The sequence below is a fragment of the Jaculus jaculus genome, chromosome 3, assembly GCF_020740685.1.
Source record: "Jaculus jaculus isolate mJacJac1 chromosome 3, mJacJac1.mat.Y.cur, whole genome shotgun sequence".
In the NCBI taxonomy this organism is placed as follows: Eukaryota; Metazoa; Chordata; class Mammalia; order Rodentia; family Dipodidae; genus Jaculus; species Jaculus jaculus.
The window spans coordinates 147,247,018-147,259,636 of NC_059104.1; the positions used below are offsets into that span (position 1 = coordinate 147,247,018).

At 46.0% G+C, this 12,619-nt stretch overlaps 1 long non-coding RNA gene across 1 annotated transcript in view; it reads right to left on the reverse strand.

Annotated features, from left to right (window-relative positions):
* Window positions 1-476: 476 nt before the first annotated feature.
* Window positions 477-12,619, reverse strand: part of LOC123459268 — a 79,288-nt gene continuing 67,145 nt past the window's right edge. Inside the window, exon 3 of the long non-coding RNA XR_006636168.1 lies at window positions 477-588. This is a non-coding gene — a long non-coding RNA (uncharacterized LOC123459268). The remainder of the gene's footprint in view (window positions 589-12,619) is intronic.

A 12,619-nucleotide genomic window follows, 5' to 3' on the forward strand; every position in this document is an offset into this window, starting at 1 on the left:
GAACAAAGAAGGGTGCTGGGAGGGGATTATGATAATGGTATAGAAAGTGGGAGTGGAGCTGGAGAGATGGCGGCCGTCAAGGCTCTTGCCTGCAAAGCCTAACACCCTAGGTCCAAGTCACTAGTGCTCATGTAAAACCAGATGTACAAAGTGGCACATGCATCTGGAGTTGATTTACAGGAGCTAGAAGCCCTGGTGTATCCATTCTCTCTCTCTCTCTCTTTCTCTCCTTGGAAATAAATACATAAAATATTTTTTAAAGAATGCTTATAAAATCAGGGGGATATACACCATCTGATACCTATTTGGATTTCGTTTATAATTGAAATCTTATAACGTCCATTATCAACACCAGGGCCTTATTGACAACAGTTATAATCTATGTATTCATGCCCCATGAATGGAGAGGTAGATCTGTAATATATATTTTACCAATGCCTATAATTTAGAAGTGAGCTCTGTTTCAGGGTTCAAACTCGACTCCAACTCTTCCTGGACATGGGACTCTGGGTAAGCGACTTGGCTTCCTCAGGCCTGCCATCCTTGGCTGTGATGGAGAGGACTCCCGTTCCCACCTCGTACAGAGGCCTGTGGAAGGAAGACACATAAAATGCTTAACGGTAGCTTGGAACATGGTGAAAATGCAATAAATGGAAGCTATTACTATCATTACCCTGATACCGGATACCTAAAAAGGTCTCTGAAGTCAGGCTCCCTTTGGGGGAAAGAGCAATGTGATTGCTGTGTGCTGAGACGCTGCTTAAGGGGTGAGCAGGGCAGGGAGGGAGCCCGAGTCTCTGCATCTTGTCTGCTGGGTCATCCCCACAGCCAGACTGGGGAACTTTTCATGCTCTGGCTGGGAGCTAGAACCAAATCTCTTCAGCATTATAGATTGTTTGAAAGCAAAGAGAGAGGGAGAGAGAAGGAGGAGGAGGATGTTGATGTTCAAAAAGGCCTAATGGGCTATGCTCTGTTTCATGATCTTATTCAGTCTTTACTGAAAATTTGCTGCGGTCACACATAACTGAGCCCTAGAAGAGGAGAGACATTAGCTCTAGACAACTAGCTGGTGGCTAGAACCAGAGTCCAGATTTTCCCAAATCTACAATCCATGCACTCTCTACCTCACTACACAGTAGCCCAGCTCTGAGTGACTTGGTGGGCAAGGCTGTCATGCAGTGCACCTGTACAGAGGCATATACACACACATGGCATCCAGGCAGATGTGAGCCACGTGTATTCAAGGCACACTGCAGTAAGTTATTCTAGTGACTGAGCATCTGGCCTGACCCCTGCGGACCTTTAACATGAGGCTCCACGTTGCGGGCCCCAGTCTTCCCCTGATAAACACAGTCTGCTTCACTGGTCCTTAAATTTTCATGTGGATGATCTACAAAGCACAAAGGATGGCATTGGCTCTTGAATTATTTTACCCTGTAAACCGCTCCAACAGGGAAGATTTCACAAGTCCCCTGGGCAGTGGTTTTGAAAATGAAAATCACCCACAGAATTAATCGCAAGGCTTGCACCGCTTTGGATGAAGCACCATAAGTAATGTCTGACTCTTTAAAACCTGCTGGAGGCAGATTGTTTATCCGTGCCACACCAAACTGGACTCACCATCATCATATAAAAATTGGTCCTATAAATGATGAACTCATCAAAACCTGAAGGCCTCTTGTAGCTCCGCCTGAGAAATGCCACGCTCTGGTATCATTTTCTCCTAATGACTTGAGTCCCAGTCTTAGAGGATGACGCATGTCAGGGCAGTCAAGAAACTGGGTTGAATACGTATCTTCAGCCCCAGCTTTTGTGAATATATTTTTTCCATATTTGGGGAACCTTGTGAATGGACCAGAGTAATATTTAGTGTCACATACGGTACACTAAATTGGATGCCAGAGTATGGGTCCTAAGTAGGCTCTTCCACTAGTCAGCTGGTGAATTTAGAAAGTCGTTGACTCCTCACTGGCCTCAGCATCTTCAGTTCTGATGCTCTGTGATTCCAAAGGATGCTCTCCACTTGATACATGGGCTCTGAAGGGCCCTGCCTCACCATGAGGGCACCTGGGGCACCTGTCCTGCACCAGGCTATAAGTTGAGCCCTGGCAGACGAAGTACAGAACAGGCAACTTTTCATAGCCACGTGGGGGCAAGATGCAGGCAGCATAAAAAATTCAAAACGCAGAGATCAAAATTTAGCCAACAGTGTCAAGCCACACCCCAGCTGAGCCGTCTCAGACTTCCCTCAGGTTCTGTGTTGGTTCTGAACCTTGCCAACTACAACCTCATCCTGGCTGAGACTTGAGCCAAGAAGAGCCAGCCATCCTGCTGACTCAGACCAGTGGAATTTCACAGGTGATCTAAAGCTCAAGTACCACCTTCCAGGTGAGCACAGGATCACAGTGGCTCCCTGGGCACTTTGTAAGAGAACAAAGCTGTAACCACCTACTCAGTACACAAAGAGTGACTTTGTAGGTCCTTGGGCCTGTATGATTGAACCCACTCTAGTCTCAGCAAGAAATGAGCTCCAGCCTCACCCTCAAGGCTGTTTCCAATCAGTCCCCAACTCACTGCAAGTCTTGCCAGTCCCTGCTTGACTGCACGAAAGTGCCAGAAGGATTGCCCAAGTTTCCCTTTCCCAGCATCACACTGAGGTGGCAACTGGGAGAATGAATATAACCATGGTAGTGCTTTTGGCTGTGTGGAACAGAACACCTAATAGAAATTAACCAAGAAGGGAATTAATCATCAAAACTCACATTGAAATCACATCATCACAGTGAGTTAAAAAAGTGGAAACTAAATCCAACTATGGCATTGGAGGGAGAAACCTGTGGGAGGTGTTTGAGATTAAATGAGGCCATAAAGGCGGAGCCTCTAGTCCAGTGGGATTGTGCATTTATATAAAAAGAAAGAAAGAGGGCTGGAGAGATAGCTTAGCAAAGCCGAAGGACCCAGGTTCCATCCCCCAGGACCCACATAAGCCAGCTGCACAAAGTGGCACGTGAGTCTGGAGTTCATTTTCAGTAGCTAGAGGCCCTAGCACACCTATTCTCTCTCTCTCTCTCTCTCAAATAAACACATAAAATATTTTTTGAAAAAGAGAGAGAGAGCTGAGCAAGGACATTCTTACCATGCCATGCCCTGCACTGCCTTGAGACTCTGCAAGGTCTTCATCAGCAGGCAGACTCTCATGAGATGTACCTTCTGCCACTGGGCTCGACAAGTGTACGGTGATTTGAAAGTAAAATGTCTCCCATAGCCTCACGTATTTGTGATTAAGCCTCACACTTAAACCCCCGCGGGTGAAGCCCTTGGGAGGTGGAGCCTTGCTGGAAGAGGCATGTGGGTGGGCTGGCTGGCAGAAGAGAAGGACTTGTGGCCACAGCCCAGCCCTGCTTGTCAAGCTTAGCTTGCTCTCTCTGTCTCTACTTTCTCCATGCTGGTGTGGAGATGTGGTACCCAGCTGTCTGCTCCTGCCGTGCTTTTCCTGCCATGATGAAACCTCCCCTGAACACTGTAAGCAGGAAGTAAAGCCTTTCCTTCTATGCGCTGCTTCTAGCCGGTGTTTTGTCCCAGCAACAGGAAGGTAAATGCGACACCAAGCAAGCCTGAGAACCTGAGTGCAGTCAGCAGCTTCCACATAACAAGTCAGTGGGCGGGTGGGGTGGGGAGACATACTCAACAGTCCTAAAGTAAGCAGAGACAGGAGAGTCGCTGGGGCTCACTGGTTGGCCAGTCTGACTAAAAATGGCAGCTCCAGGCTCAGCAAGAGACTGCATCTGGAGGAAACAAAGGAGAAGAGCAATGGAGGAGGACACTCTATATTCTCCTCCGACCTCTATATGTATGTGCACAGGGTACTCATGACCGCACACAAAACATGCATATAACACACACACACACACACACACACACACACACACACAATGTGCCCCCTTTACTTTGGGCTTCCCAGCCTCCCTAACTGTAGAAAATTTCTTTTCTTTATAAATAAGTAGTTTGTAGCATTCAGTTATGGCAACAGAAAATGGACTAAGGCCATAAGTTGTGGAAGCAGGAGCATTCTGGGGTCCATACAGCGAATCAACGGTGTCATCAAGGGTCACCCCCTCTTTCCCTCTACTCTTTCATGATTGTCACTTTCCTTAAGGCCTTTCTCCTCTTGATCCCAAAATGACTACTGTGACTCTAGGCAGTCCATGTTCACACAAACATCCATGTTCATGCTAAAAAAAAAAAAAAAAGTCTTTCTCTCCTCATGTCTCTTTTTTGTGTGTACATGTCTGTGTTTCAGTGTGTGTGGGCACACATGTGTGTACATGTGCATGTGTGTGCAAGCGTATGGAGGTCAGAGATCAAGGTCAAGCATCTTCTCAATCACTCTGCACCTTATTTTCAAGGCAGGGTCTCTCACTGGACCTGGAGCCCAGTGAATCTGCTAGCCAAGCAACAGTTAAGCGCTGGGGATCCTCCTGTCTCCTCCTCCAAGACACTGGGATTCCTGATGCATGTACCACACCGTGCTTTTACATGGGTACAAGGATCTGAACTCAGTTACTAATGCTTGCAGAGAAAGCACTCTACCAGTTGAGCTATCTCTCCAGCCCCACACATCTTATTTTTAGAGACACATGCTTTGCTCAGAAACTTCTTCATACATTTCTCCATTGTCAAAGAGTAGATCCATAGATCCCATAGTCTGCAAGAGACTCTAGGAAAGTGGGCGTCATTCTTAACACTGAAAGTAGAAGGCCAATAAGGGCCACAGATCTATTGTGTCAGTAATACAACAATGTCTGCCTCATCTAGTGAGATGGCATGTTGGGCATAAATGTCTTTTAAACATATGAACTTGCTTCCTGATGGAGTCTGGAGCTTTGGGATGGTATAAATTCCAGAAGCAAGTTCTAAAATGGAACAAGAAAGGCTGTTCTAGGCTTGCAGCTTAACCACAAAGCAGCTCCCCACCTGATGCCAGGGGACACTGTCCAGATAGAACACGATAATGACACCCCGAGAAGATGCCCTCCACTGCTCACAGGTGAGTAATATAAACACCACAGATAAATGTGCTTATGGGAGCCTTGGCACTGTCCTAGGTAGGTCTCAGATGTCCTTGCCAATTCTCACATCCCCCACAGCACTTACTCCCTACTCCAAGTCTGCTCTCATTCTCACCTCCACATGCCAGACGGGGAATGAAAGTGGCCATAAAAGAAAGTGACCAACAGCTCAAACCTGATTGAATAATATTTTGTGAGAAAGAAGAAACAGCTCTTTCTGCATCCTTCCTCCCTGCTTCGAGTCTTCTGCTTTTGGCTCAGTTAAGACAGAGATTAAAGCTGGGCATGGTGGCACGTGTCTTTAATCTCAGCACTCGACAGGCTGAGTTAGGCAGATAGCCGTGAGTTCGAGGCCAACCAGGAACTATGTAGTGAATTCCAGGTCAGCCTGGGCTCTAGGCAGACACTACTTCAAAAAAAAATTTAAGAAAACAAAGAAACAGATCAGGGACTGGAGAGATGACTTGGTGGTTAAAGTATTTGCCTGCAAAGCCTAAGGACCCAAGTTTGATTCCCCAGTACCCACGTAAAGCCAGTTGCACAAAGTGGCGCATGCATCTGGAGTTCATTTGCAGTGGCTGGAGGCCCTAGCATGCCTATCCTCTCTCTCTCTGTATCTCTCTGTCTCTCTCTCTCTCCCTTTTTGGCTCACTCTCTATCAAATAAACAAAACAGTTTTAAAAGACACAGATCACAAATAAGAAAGCCCTAGAGAGTAGCAGGAGACAGACAAGAGTGGCGTGTGTGGTGTGTGGATGAGTGCATGCATGTTCTCTGTGTGTATTGTAGCTTGACAGAACCAAGTATTACACCTTAGAACCATGTCTGAGTAACCCATCTCTCCAAGACTATGATGGAGTCCTATAATTGCCCAAGGCAGCTGAAGAACAGCCAGCTTCTGAGCGGAGACCACAGCTCCTACTGCACCTGCTAGCTTCACGTGGATCCTGCAGGTTCCCAGCCTCACAGCCTCAGCACCCCATGTTCCCTGGCTGTGCTAGAGATGCCCAAAGCCACACGGCCCCCAACCCATACTGGAACTACATCTGCTTACTGTACACACAGCATTCATGGTCCTCAAACCTCTAAGCAGTAGGTGCTGTCCCCTCTGTTCTACACCGGGGACAACAGGTAGTCCTCCCCAAACCACACAACTAGTAAGTGGCCAAGCTTGGATCTGATATCGGATCTCTCTCACTTAAAACCTCCTCCACGGGCTGAGGTCCCCATCTTCCTTGGGCTTGGGATGGAAGCTTTCAGAACGCCTGAGGGTAACAGAAGACAGTTGCTTTGCCCACATATGTCTGGTACATTTTTGTAGCATGAGAAGTTCCTCCTTCATAGCAACCACTTGGGGTTTTCACTGCTAACCCCATCCTCCAGGACAATAGCAGTCTGGGCTGGGCATGACTGTGTTCCCACACCCTACCCTACCCCAAGCCCTTTGTGTTTATTAAACTCTGGGATTCACTTTTTTCTTCCTAGTTTCTCATTCGTGTTTTTTTTTTTTTTTCCAAGGAGTATAATAAGAACAATTGATTTTAAAATAAAAATCTCTGGCTGATGTACAGAGGCATTATCCAGAAAGGTTGAAAATGATGAGGAGGCATTGTTCCCTCATCATGCTTACTCCGTAACCTTGCACTTGAAACACCACAAGACCACGGCGGCTTCTCCTGATGGCATCACGTGGAGCAGCTGTTTCAGGTGGGCGATGTGTAAGACTGTTCTGGGGTGCCCTTGGCCCAGGGTGCATGCAAACCACAAAGGACAAAAGCTCCTATGTCTGCAGAGCTGGGCGATGCCTTTGGCCATCTGGAGTGCTGCTGCTTTCTTTGCTTGTTGGGAAACAGGAGGACGGTTCCATCCACGAAGGGAAAGAAACCTTGAGAGTCTGTGAGTCAGTTTGAGCAGAAAGCTACATAGAAGCCCAGAGAACTTCAGAAGAAAAAAAAAAAAAAAGTGAACATGACTTCCCCTGGGACAGAGCCCAGTTTTTTTTGTTTTTTTTTTTTTCTATATCAAAGTCTCTGCTGTGAATTAAGCTTATATTCTCCCATTTCTAGTGAGTGAGGTTATGGGAAGACTTAGACAGTGACCCCTAGAAGAATAAGTATGTTTATCAGCTTTCTGTTACTATAACAAAATACCTGGGATAGTCAACTTAAAAAGAGGGAAGGTTTATTTTGGCTCACAATATTGTCTTGGTCCATGGTCAACTGGCCCCACTGCTTTGGGGTATGTAATGAGGCAATGCATCACAGTGGGAACACATGGTAAATCAAAATGTTTCTCTCATGGCTGGGATTTGAAAAGGAGAAAAAGAGGCCAGCATCCTACCATCTTAAGAATATGCTTCCAGGGCTGGGAAAATGGCTTAGCAGTTAAAGTGTTTTCCTGCAAAGCTAAAGGACCCAGGTTTGATTCCATAGGACCTATGTTAGCCAGATGCACAGGAGATGCATGTATCTAGAGTTTGTTTACAGTGGCTGGAGGCCTTGGCATGCCCATTCTCTCTTTCTCTCTATCTGCTTCTTTCTCTCCCTCCCTCTCTCTCTCTCTCTCTCTCAAATAAATAAATAAAATAAAACATTTTTTAAAAAGAATATACTTTCAGTTTCCCCATTAGGCCTCCCATGAGGTCCTATCTTTAAAGACTGCCCTACCTTCTGGTTGTACCATGATGTGGACCAAGCCTTCAACACACAAGCCTTTGGGAGACATTCTGGACCCTAACTGTAGTAACGCATATCCGTGCCTTCACCACATAGAGCCTCATGGTGCAGAGAGAAATGCCAAATGTCGGTCCTAAGCCATCTCTTTTTGCAAGACTATCCTTTTACCTAGCATAATTGTATCCATGCCCATCTCTTCAGTTTCAATTCATACCCCCCAATAAAGTCACACTTTAACTCACCATCCTAGAACTTTCCTCTGAGTCAGCTTTAACCACTTAGATGGCTTGAAGGTATTCAGATGGAAATAGAGTTGTAGCCCTGTGACCCTGGAGTATTGGTTCCAAGATCCCTTATAGATACCAAAGATCCAAAGAGGTTCCAAGCTCTTAAATAACGATTATTTCTATCACATAGGCATCTCTTCCCATGTGCTGTAGGTCACCTCTAGGTTATCTGCAGTATCTTATAGAGCATATATACTACAGTATCTTATAGAGCATATATACTACAGGGAGGTTGATTGTGTTATTGCGATAGGAAATAGCAAGGGTTTTTAAAAAGCCTGTACAAGTTCACTACAAATGTAATTTTCCCTATTATTTTCAGTCCAAAGTTAGCTGCAGATATGGAACTCACAGATATGAAGGGTCTGAATGTATTTATGAAACATGTCTGAACCTTTATTTTTAAAATGCTTTTTTATTTTTTGAAGCACATGTCTGATATGGAATTATATATATTGTCAAAACTTGAAACCAAACACAATTCTCAAATGGGAAAATTACTTGAACAGACACTTCACCTCAGATACACAGATGCAAAAAAAAAAAAAAAAGTGAAAGGATGGGATTGAGGAAATGGCTTAGCAGTTAGGCATTTACTTGCGAACCCTAAGGACCTGGGCTCGATTCCCCAGGACCCACATAAGCCAGATGCACAGGGGGCATGGCAAGTGTGTCTGGTATGCAGTGGCTAGAGGCCCCAGCATGCCCCTTCTTTCTTTGTCTCTGTCTGTCTCTTTCTCTCTCATAAGGAAATAAATAAAATATTTTTAAAAGTGAAAAGATGTGCATCATTAGTCATTAGGGAAACAAAACAAATCAACAGAGATAGTGCTTCACACCTGCTGAAATAGCTCAAGTTTAAAATAGTGAGCCCAGGCTGGGGAGCTGTACCAGTAACTGAAGTGCTTGCTGGATAAGCCTGGAAACCTGGGTTTAGATCCCCAGAACCCACATAAGTTCCAGGTGTGGCCTGCATGCTGGTGATCCCAGCACTCCAAGGTGGGCACAGACAGATCCCTGGGCCAGCTGGTTACAGACTATCCAAATCAGTGGGCTCTGGGCTCAGTGAGAGACCTTGTCTTAATAAATAAGGCAAGTCACAAAGAGAGGCATGTAATATCGACCTCTGGCCTCCAAAACACACACACCTGCACACATGTACACGCATGCATGCATACCACATGCAAACACACTAAGTAAAGTAAGCAACCAAATAAATAAAATGTAGCTCAGTGGTAAAGCGCCTGCCTATCATAAGCGAAGTTCTAAGTCCAGTCCTAGGTGCTTCAATAAATTAAACAACCAAACTGATAATACCCAGTGCCAGCAGGGTTAGGGGGCTGTTGGGACTCCAACATGTTGAAAGTGGGAACATAAATTATTATAGACTCTTTTGAAAGCAGCTCCGCAGTTTCACGTCAACAAGGTTGAACATCCGTGTATTCGTACATATACATGCGCATGTACCATGTAACCAAATTACCTTACTGCCTATTGCCAGGCCCAGCCCTCGGGGCTGGGTGTTCACACCCTGGGGGTGCAATCTGGATTGGAAGCAGTGGACGACCCGAGCTTAGATGTGAGGTCAGAGCATCCAGGACTTGTGTTCCAGAACAGAATATAGTTCTCTTTAGCCCTGTGCGCGTTGGGGGGCGGGGAGGGCGGGTAACAGAAGCCATAACAGAGAAGGCCTGGGCGGTGGGAGAGACACTTCCACTGCCCGAAGCGTCCGCGGCGGCGTGATTCCCACCGTCAGGTCTCACGTGCTGCTGCGCTCATCCAGAGGGAGCCGCAGCAGCCGCATCCCAGTGAGTGCGGGCTCTGTGCTGGGACGCGCGTGCCTGATTGATGCCAAAGCCCTGCTGCCCAAGCTAGGGATGAGGCCTGAATACACAGTATTCGCCAAGAAAGATGTGACAGGGTGTTGGAAATACGGGTCCCACCCAATTCCTCATTGTAAAGAAAAGGAAAGCGAATGCGCATGGACCCTATTCTGGGGGCACACGTTCCGAGTGTGGGTATCCCCAGCGGATAGCTGAAATCGCCAGTGGGACTGAGCCCGTATGTACTGTTTTTCTGATGACCAAGTCCAATTTATAAATTAGGGGATCATAATGATAATGATACTAAAGTGTAAAGTGTAACTCCAGTATTCAAAGTTATAGGAAGGTGGTCTTTCTTTCGCCCTCTGAAAATGTCTTGTCGACGCGTATTCATCCTTCTCGTGGTGGTGTCTATGTGATGAGATGAAATGAGGTGTGTAAGCACACAGCACGGGGCACAAGAGTGGCTTGTACGCATGCCCTGAAATCCCACAGCGGCCCATCCAATAACCACGACAGCTACCAAGGGACTCACAGGTGAGGAGCATATGCCACGCGTACACACTGCGCAGAGGGAGGGGCAATGCCCTGACGTGATATCAGTGAGACAGTGCAAGATTTCATCACGTGACTCAGAGCAGTGTGCAATTTAAAACTGACGAAACAGGGCTTGGTGGAGCACACCTTCAACCCCAGCACTCAGGAGGCAGAGGAAGGAGGATCTCCAAGAGTTCGAGGCTACCCTGAGACCACATAGTGAATCCTACCTCAAAAAAACAAAAACAAACTGGATGCACAAAGAACCAGTCTACAGCAAGTAACTGAATTCATCAAAAGGGAAACTACAGATGAAGGCCACTGCCATGACTCCACCGTGTGGGGCCTCTAAGGGGACAGACAGGTCATGACTAGAATGCCATGGCAATGCCAGGGCCCAGATAGGCAGCCTGGTGCACCACTTGTACATTTGAGACTTGTGAACAGGACAGAGAATGCCTCATGCAGGAGGAAGTGTCAGTCAAGCTGTGTAGGGATATGTCAGCCCAGAAAGCAGGCTGTCCCCATGTAGATGGGACCTTCCTTCTTGAAAACTATGGGAGCCCAAGCCAAAGTAACCCATTCTGCTAAATTCAATACTTCTACCTTTCAAATAGAGCCAAAGAAGTCCTAGAATCACCTGGCTCGATTGAGGGAGGCATTAAAATAATTACCAGTGTCTAACACAGAAGCAAAGCTCAATAAGTATGACGAGTCACTAATAATTATAAAAAATAAAATTAACTTTCAGGATGAGAAGGAGAATGAGATTAACAAAATGGCACTGGTCCCTCGGGCCCAAAGGAATGGGGGATGAAGCAGGAGTCTGTCTGTTATGAGTGCAGGAAGAACTCTGGAGGCTCTTGACTCTCAAGTACTGTGTTTGTAATTTACTCCCAGTGATCTTGCTGAGGCAATTAATTAACCCTATTTCTGTTTTCGCTCTCATTAATATCTCTCCCTCCCCTTAATAGGCACGCAAAACAAATAAAAAAAAATATATTTGATCAGTCATTTTCAAAGTACAATCTTTTGTGCCTACTTGTTTTCTGTAATATACTTTGGTGATTTTTTTTAAAGATGCATTTTTATTTACTTACTTGCAAACAGAGAGAGATAGAGAGAAAAGAGATGGAGAGAATGGGTGTTCCAGGGCCCTTTAGCCACTGCAAATGAGCTCCAGACACATGCAACACTTTGTGCATCTGGCATTACGTGGGTACTAGGGAGTCAAACCTGGTTCCTTAGGCTTTGTAGGCAAGGGCCTTAACCACTAGACAATCTCTCCAGCCCCTATTTTGGTTTTTATTTCATTTGTCTTTTTTAAAATATTATTCATTTATTTATTTATTTGAAAGAAGGAGAGAGAGAGATAATGGGCATGCCAGGGCCTCCAACCACTGCAAACAAACTCCAGATGCATGCACCACCTTGTACATCTGGCTTACGTGGGTCCTGGGGAATTGAACTGAGATCCTTTGGCTTTGCAGGCAAGTGCCTTAACTGCTAAACCATCTCTCCAGCCCCATTGTTTTTGTCTTCAATACTACCCCACTTTTATTTGTATTGATTCAGTAGTTCCTATTCTAATTTCTTAAGATGAATTCTTAATATCAACCCTTTTAAAGGGCAGGAAGCACCATCTTCACTAATAATGAACACATTTGGGGCTACAAATTTTCCTCAAAAGCAGCTTGTCCTGCATCTCAAAGATGTGGGGACTTCCACCCTATCTAAAGAAAGACTTGGAAACACAGGCCAGCTTAAAGTCTAGGCTTTAGTGGAGTGGTCACAGGTTGAGGCATGTATCATGAGACACACAGGCAGCATGCTAATAGGTGACTGTCTAACCTAAACGTGCAGCTTCCCCCTTAGCCTCCCTGTGGGGCCCAGTCTTGCATCCTCTCTCTGTGGATGTGGACAGTCACTTCTCTCCAGCTTCTCTTCACAAGGTGGCTCCTGCAATCCTCCTGATTCACAAGCATAGTTTCCTCATGCCTCTACATCCCTTTGATACCTTCCTGAGAATGAGATAGTTTCCAACATGGCAGATTATGACCCTAGATGGGAACTGCTGTCTACCTCTGGCCCCAGCTGTTCTCACTCCCCACACTACCCTCCCTGGTCCTTCATACCCCAGCAGAACCACACAACATGTAGTTCCATGTATACCCAACTCGTTCTGCAATTTCATCCCTTGTCTCCATGGGCCAACCCAGCCTACCATG